Here is an 8,308-nt window from a genome sequence, read left to right on the forward strand (position 1 = left end):
GGAAATTTTTATTGAAATTAGATAACTATTAGGAAAGAGAACTGTTATGTATTTTCATTTAAACTTTTGTTCATTTTAAAGAGCATTTACAAGTCTGATTATTCAATTACAAAGGATAATTCTTGAGAATAATATTATACTATTAACTTCATAGCTGGATAAAAATCATTGGATTCAAAACCATTCAATTGACTGCACAAACCCAAATTTGGATCAGGGTTTTGGAAAATGTGGTGTATTATTATAGCCCTGAATCAAAACTTAGCAAGGGACATATGAAAGATTCAATATAAATATAACAATGTAAATAACTGAGGAAGAATAATATTTTCAAATTATTAAACCGTACATCAGAAAAGATTATTCCTTGAGTCCGAGTAGCTCTTGGTTAAAGCCTAAAACAACTCTCTCCGAGCTAGTAGCAACACCACTCCAGGAACTGTCGAGGTATGAGACAACTCCCCTGCCTCCTACTCCTACCAAGCAAGAAGAATGGCAGATTAAAGTGCTCTAAGACTTTTCTCTTCCAGCCTAGCACCCTGAAGACTACAATCTGCTTGCCCAAGCCCTTCTCTGGTCTCAAGAAGAAGCCATGACACTCATGAAATAGCCCCTTCGCTGCCACTGGTCACACACTAGAGTTCATCACTGGTAAGGCAGTGGTGAGTCCTAGGATGCCTTGTGCAACCTAATCAAGCTGAAGTCTAACCCAAGTCCTAAGGGAATTCTAACCCACGTTTTTCACTGTGTGGTATTCTAGAGTATTTTTAGCTCAATTATGATCAAGGCTACTCCTCCAACTGCCCTGGGCTTCTCATCCATAACTTAGGAGAGTTTGTCCAATTGTGATATAGAATATGCTTCATAATTCTTGAAATTATAAGTGATTGTCTTTATTGCTTTTTCTAGGAATCAGGTTGTCTGTGGTGCTTTTTCCTGGTTCGAGATTCCCATATGGACCTCAATAAAGATGATGATATCCATCTAGCACTTTGCAGACTCATTTCTTTCAAGATGACATATGTACTTGCATGAGTTGATCTTGTTCTTACAGAGTTCTATGTCAGTTCTTGGGCTGTCCGTGAAGGTACCATTTTATTGTGAAAAGATACATTTAAATAAATTCCTTAATCAGACAGAACACAAGGTATACAATTGATTACAAAAGCATGCACATAGCCCCTCATTTGGGACTGACTTCTTGAATCCAATCCATTTTATTGCCAGAATGGTCTTGGCCATTCTTCTGCCTGAAGCCCCTCATGAGGTCTCTCTCCCATTGACCCCTAACATGATACCAACTTCTCTAACCTGCCCTGGATAACGCCCTTCCTATTACATACCAGCGGTCTGTGGGTTCAACTCTCACGGTGTCATTTGTAGAGCCCTGAGCTCAGGTACTAGAAACTCTCCAAAGGGAATTGTTGCAGGAAATTAAATCCTGAAACTGCAAGTACCTTTTACTCCATCTAGGCTGTGTTTTCTTGCTTGTTTGTTTGTTTGTTTTTTCCTTCCAAATGCTAGTTTATCTAAAGATTACATTTTCTGGATATTTGATTATATCTTATTCCTTGTGAGCCATATTTTTATATTCTGAGACCATCTGGTTGTAGGAGACATGCAGATTACTTTACCATTTTTAATTATTTTTCAACTACAGAATTTTATGGAAAGTGAGACGTAAAAAATTTTTTTGCAGATGTCTCAGAACATTTGAGTTTGAAAACCTTAAATATTTAACATGGGAAAGGACTGCTTAAACTAGCAGTGCTTCTCAGCAGCATCAAAACAAGAGTTGGAGTGACTTACTCCTCCAATGTTTAATTAAGCTCTTTCTTTAAAGGCAGGTCAATTGGATATTGAGTATTTGACCAATATTTCAGAAGATGTAAATTCTAGGCTGGAACCAAATGAAGGTCTTGGGACAAAGGCAAAAGTGTGAGAAACTAACTCATTATATAAATAGTAATTGTATTCTGAACACATTACTTATTCCCAACCTCCTAGCAGATATGTTGGAATGGAGAAACGCAGCTCATATCTCATATCATTTTTACTTTATAGAAGAAAGTAAACCAGAGAGATGGAGTAAAAATGTGATTATCATATAACTAAAGACAGTGAGTGAGTAAAGGCACATCTGAATAGGTCACCAGTCTCTGGTAGCTAAGTGCTGTCATAGGACTGTGACTTCAAAAGACAAGGCAGAGAAGGCAAGACAGTGAATTCTGGTTTGATTTTCATATTTGGGTAGCTGATATAAAAATCAATTTGAGCCATATCATGGAAAACTTTATCAGTTAAACTACAGTACTACTTCACAATAAGCTATTCCTAAGTTTACTAGCTTCAAAAAAATACTTCAAAAAATGTTAACTCACATACCATTGCAACACCAGGGTTTGTGATAATCTAGGCTGGGCTAGGTCCTTCTGGTACCTTGGGCTACTCTGCTTCCTGAGTGAGTTAGCAGGCCCAGATGAGGTGCCTCCTAGAGCTAGCTCAGGTTTTCCCCAGTTTAATTCTGAATCTCAGTCTGAGAAGCAGCTGTGACTTTGGTACTATGATGTTCCTGATAATGGTATGAAAATAGAACACAGACATAAACACCTGAGAACAGGCCAGAAAGAGCAGGGTGTCATTTCCTATAGGACATTGTACAAAGCTCAGGCCAAGTCACAAACTGAGAGGGAGAGGAGTACTGTATGTTCCCAGTAAGATTAGGTAAGAATTCAGTAAAAGATGGATGAATGGAACCAGCAAGGCAATCTGGTCTCTAAGTAACACCTGACTCGGAAAGCCAATGACTTGTTTATCATCTTGATGATGAAAGTAAATCTGCCTTTTTTTCCTTCCAACCATCCTTCCATTCAGCTGATTCCATTCTTTCTGCTGATAAGCCTTGAGTATGCCGGGTCAGGTGTTATAAGACTGGAAAATGCAAAATGAATAAAAAATAGTCTTTGTCTGTAAAGTAACACAGAAGCATAAACATTGTCTTTATGGCATATGGGAAATGTCGTACAAGTAATTGAAACAACTTTTCAGGATATCAGTTTGGAGTATAAATCATGGAAATTTAAGACAAAGTGCTATCATTTGATTCAACAGCTTTCATCCTAAATATTTTGCTAAGGAGATAATTGAATAAGTGTGCCCCAGTGGACATGAAGAGATATCAATCAAACACTGTTTAAAGGAGCAAATATCTAAACACAGTCCAAACTCAATGGAACTGGATGGATTTAAGAAACAAGATAGGCCCAGCATCGCAGCATCAGTGAAGGACTGGAACTTCTGCCTTCCCCAACACGCCAGATTCCAGATCTGCAGGTGCTTGTCTCTTACATGTATACACCATCACATATACTTTAAACCATCTGTACATTACTTATAATGTTTAATGTAGTTTAAATGCCTTGTAAATGGTCATCATACATGTATTGTTTAAGAAATAGTGACAAGAAAATAAATCTGTACATATTTAACACTGATGCAATTTTCCCCATCATAGTTGGAACCCAGGGTCTTGTATATGCTGGAAAAGCACTGCACCAGTCCCAAGATGTAATTTTTCCTCAAACATTTATGATTCCCAATTTGTAAATCTCAAGATACAGATTTAAAAATACAGAAAAGCAACTGATATTTGATGTGGTAGTTAGGCTTATAGGTAATATCTTTCTCTGTGTTGGTTTAGCTTCTATAACAAAGGTTTCTTGAGTAAAGTTGAATTAAATTAAAAATATAACTTGATCCTTAAGTAAAAGAGTTGGATGTGGTGGAACATGCTTGTTATGCCTATGCTAGGAAAGCTGGGACAGGAGGGTCCCTGGAGCTTGCTGAACAGCTAGCCTAGCCTAAGAAGTTAGGCCCAGGTCCCAGAAAGAAAATTCATTTTAAAAATAAATTAAAAGAGTAGACAGCTTATGATGAACAGGACCTGAGGTTGTTCTGTAATTGCCATGATACACATAGGTACACTCACACTCATAGACACACATATGCACCTACATACAAACATATATACACATGTAACATGAATAATAAAATCCAGAGACAAATACTGGGGTTCAAACTGAAAGATCAGAGAAGCAAAAAAGCTGGCCAGTAGTTCTTACCTCTACCAAGGATGAAATGGAGATCTTGTCTTCCCTGTGACTGAAAACTGAATCTTCCCTGTCCTCAATGTGACTGGAGGCTAATTGCCCCATAAGACCTTTTGCTTCTTCCTTATAAACGTCTCTAGTGCTGAAATTAAAGGTGTGAGCTCTGCTACTATTTTAGATTGATTCACTCTTGTGTAGCCCAGGGTGGTCTTGGACTCACAGAGATCCATCTGCCCAGAATTAAAACAGTGTTCCACCATCACCCAGCTTCTATAGCTAACTAGTGTGGCTGGCTTTGCATTCTGATCTCCAGTGGCTTTATTAGATCATAAACATTATATCACATACACACAGAAAAACTATGGCTTCCACACAACACAGAAGCAAATTAGAATTATGTAAATTGGTTTCATAGCAGCTTGCTTTCTTCCAGTAATAGAAGCTTACTCAACTAGTGGTGAGTACATCTAAAAGCAACCATGGAGAGGTGAGTCTACTAAACATACACCCTGGAGGGTGTACAGGAGCATTCTATGGTGAAGTTCTATCTTTCCTTCACCATAGAATGCTCACAAAGAATAAGACTTTTTTTTTTTTGAGAAAAAGTAAACAGTCTTAGATACTCTGCAGAATAAAGGACCCACCACATCCCCATTATTACTGAAAAACTTGTCATGAGAATGAAGATCCATGGAATAATCCAAACCACTTATAAAATTCTTACAACTGACATTAGTAGTCACTATATGTATTTTAATTGAGGAAGCATATGTGGGGGAAAGGATAGCATAAATTGTTAATGGAAAGCAGAAGATTAGATTATGCTACTGAGGAAATGCTTATGAACTGTCTGCATTCTTGTGGTACCAACTGTATTTTTGACTGAGCATCAAGAACTCTGGATAGTTACTAAGAAGATTGGTGATCTGAGTCATGTTGTAGAGTTTAAAATGACACATCACTCATAATCGAGATATGCCTTCCCCAGAAAGCAGGGCAGAGTTTTCAAAACCATCGGAAGGATGTGGTCCATTTACTAATTTCCATTTCTGGACTTGGTTTATAACCATATGATTTCATCAAACAGGCTTGAGAGGAGATTTTCTGTCTGGGAGCTATTTTAGAGAGGACAAGATCACCCCAAATCATCAAATTTCATGACTGTTACATTTTCCAATAGCTATCATCTCAATCTATGCCTTGAATTCCCTCTTCTTTCTTGCCTTGAACTATTACATAGTGATTATTTTCTCCCACTAATAAATAATGCATCTGAGCTTTGCAGATGTTCAGTTTTTCATGACTCAAAGGATTGCATTCTGTTTCTCTCCTCAGCCAATAACATTAAAAGAAAAAATGGGAGCTTAAAGGTCATCTAGAGATTGTTGATGCATATGTTTTGGAATAATTTAACTTGTATTCTCTACTTTTAAAATGTTTTACCTTGTTATATTACATATATAGCTTATCTCTTCTTATGAGAATAAATCACATAAAATATCTTTTGAAAAGTAATGACTTCCTAAACAAACTGCAATGAATACTTTGTAATATCTTGTTAGATACTTTAATCCCAATCCCAATTTATAGACATATATAATGTTGTATTGTATTCTTCTTGATATATATATATACATATATATATGTATATATATATGTATGTATGTTTTGTGTGTGTATCTCATTTTAAGCAATGGAATTAAATTACATTTAAAATTAAAACTGTGAGCAATTTCTTAAAAAGAAAGGTAATTTTTGAGAACGTATGAAAAAAGTGTGTATTATTGGGTATTAGTAAAATTAATACCAAATCCTTTTTTATAATTTCACCTGCATTTCCTCTCTTTTGGATTCTCCTTCATAGTAAGTTTCAGGCTTTGAAAAACATGAAAATCACATAAAAAAAAGTAAGATGTACTCACACATAAGCCTTGTTTTAAAATGATTAAATTCTATTTCTATAAGTGGCCCTTGGCCTCAATATGTTTGAAAAATATTAAAACAAAAACAATACAGAAACTTAGGAGAATGTACTGGAACAAATAGTAGTAGTTCACATGGCAAGCAACACTGGAGGTTCAGCAAGCAATTTGGGCCAACACTCCTTAGAGGTAGATGAAATAAATGAAGTGTATAGTCAATGTGATGACTTATAGGTGGGCATTTGCTTTATATGGACAAGATCAGGTGAGCAGCTGCTGATTGACTGAATGAAGCTTAGATACTCAGCATTTTGTTATCATATGTTCTTATGGAAACACAGAAGTTCTCCAAAAGCTGAAGAAACCCTGATCAAAGCTGAGGGTTACACATCACTGTACTACAAATTTTACTGCTGAGCCATAGTAACACAAACAGCATGACAGTGATACAAAGATGGACATGTTGACCAATGGAGCAGAAGATCTAGAAAAAGGTCCATAGGACACAGTCATCTTACTCTTGAAGAAGATTGCAAGAACATACACTAGACAACTTGGACCAGTGCTTCTGGAAAACTGAAAATCCACATGTAGAGGACTGAAACAATATCTTTATCTCTCAGTGCACAAAAAATAGGGGGGGAAGGAGAACGAGAGATCTTAATGAAAAACTTGAACCTTTAAACAGGAAAACATGGGAGAAATATTTCATGGGAGAAATTATAAGTAATTACTTTCTGAATATGACTCCCTTAGCTTATAAAATAATAAATGGGATGGGAAGTTAATTAAATGTTTTCTTCACACCAAAATAACCTGTCCAATGAAATGACAGTCTAAAGAACAAGAGAACGTCACTGCCAAGTGTTACTCTGCAGTATATTTATTAATGCCTGAAATACATAAGGAACTCAAAAATTAAACACAGAAGTAAAAAAGAAAAAAAACTCAATCAGTAAATATCCAAATGACTAGGTGATTCGCAGAAGAAAAAAAACTCAAAGAATTAATACAAATATGACAAAATATTCATTAACTTTTGCCACCAAGGACCACAAATCGAAACTACACCTTTGTCACAATTAGTCAGGTGATATTGGAGTTTACTCCATCTATTTCAAGATAGACTTTGGTGGCCTGCTGCATCCCTTCCTCTAGCCTGATCCCCTTCCCATACCTTCATAGAGTTAAAAACAACAAATGTTGGCAAGAATGGGCAAGGAAAATGGAATATTATTCAACATCCTGGTATACATTGCAAGTTCCAAGACAGCCAAAGTTGCACAGGGAGACCCTGTCTCAAAAAACAACAAAATAAAATGATGGTGCTTACAAAAAATTGATGGGGTTGAGCATCATACTGTGGAAAGAAAGAAGCCTCTCTCATAAAACAAATATCACATAGTATCCTCTCTTTTGTAGAATTTTGGGTTAAAAAATAAGCAAATAAATAAAACATGAAAGGATAAAGAGAATTGTTGGTATGTAAAAGGAGAAAGGAAAGTTAAGAGGGAATTTAAAAAGAGTAATGGGAGAGAATATTATCAAAGTCATTCTATGCTTGTAGGAAATGTCAAAATGAAACCCATTAATTGCACTGTTAATATATGCTAATAAAAACAATACAACCTTAAGATTGGCTACAGTTTAGTTAATATGGGATCAGGGTACTGGATGCTACCTATAAACTCAAGATATGGAGGTTGATTTAGCTGATAGTTCTAAAGGCAAGCCCAAAGAATGTACCACTATTTCATACTGAAAAATCACAAATTGTGTTGTACTGTCCCAGGTGGAAAAGGATTTTGATCAAATCAAAGAAATAAACAGAGAGTTAAATTAATTTCATCTCTACAAATACACTAGGACTTCCAGTTAGAAGGTAGAGACTAAGTCAATGAGGATTTTTAAGACATAGGAATTGAAAGTTACCATTCCAAGGAGTCTTTCTAGGCAGCCAAGGGAGATGACTCTTTCTCTGAACTTCTGATGACCTTAGTTTCCTGCATATTTTATGGTTCTTTTATGCTCAAAACAAAATAGGAGAAATCTTCAAATTTTATGTGCTTAAAATATCCAGGTAATAGGGCATTTGACTCCACCTCTACTTCAAGATAGATCTCAGGTGGTCTGCCATAGTATCTCCCTAGCCTTGTCCTTTTCCAATATCTCTGAAGCTGAAACTATGTGATTAGCTCTGAAAACACAGGCACATCGTAAACCTAAGAAGAAAAGTGTACTCCAGACTTCAGACCTTGACCTCAATACTATTTTGTT

This window comes from Phodopus roborovskii, unplaced genomic scaffold, assembly GCF_943737965.1.
Source record: "Phodopus roborovskii unplaced genomic scaffold, PHOROB, whole genome shotgun sequence".
Taxonomy (NCBI): Eukaryota; Metazoa; Chordata; class Mammalia; order Rodentia; family Cricetidae; genus Phodopus; species Phodopus roborovskii.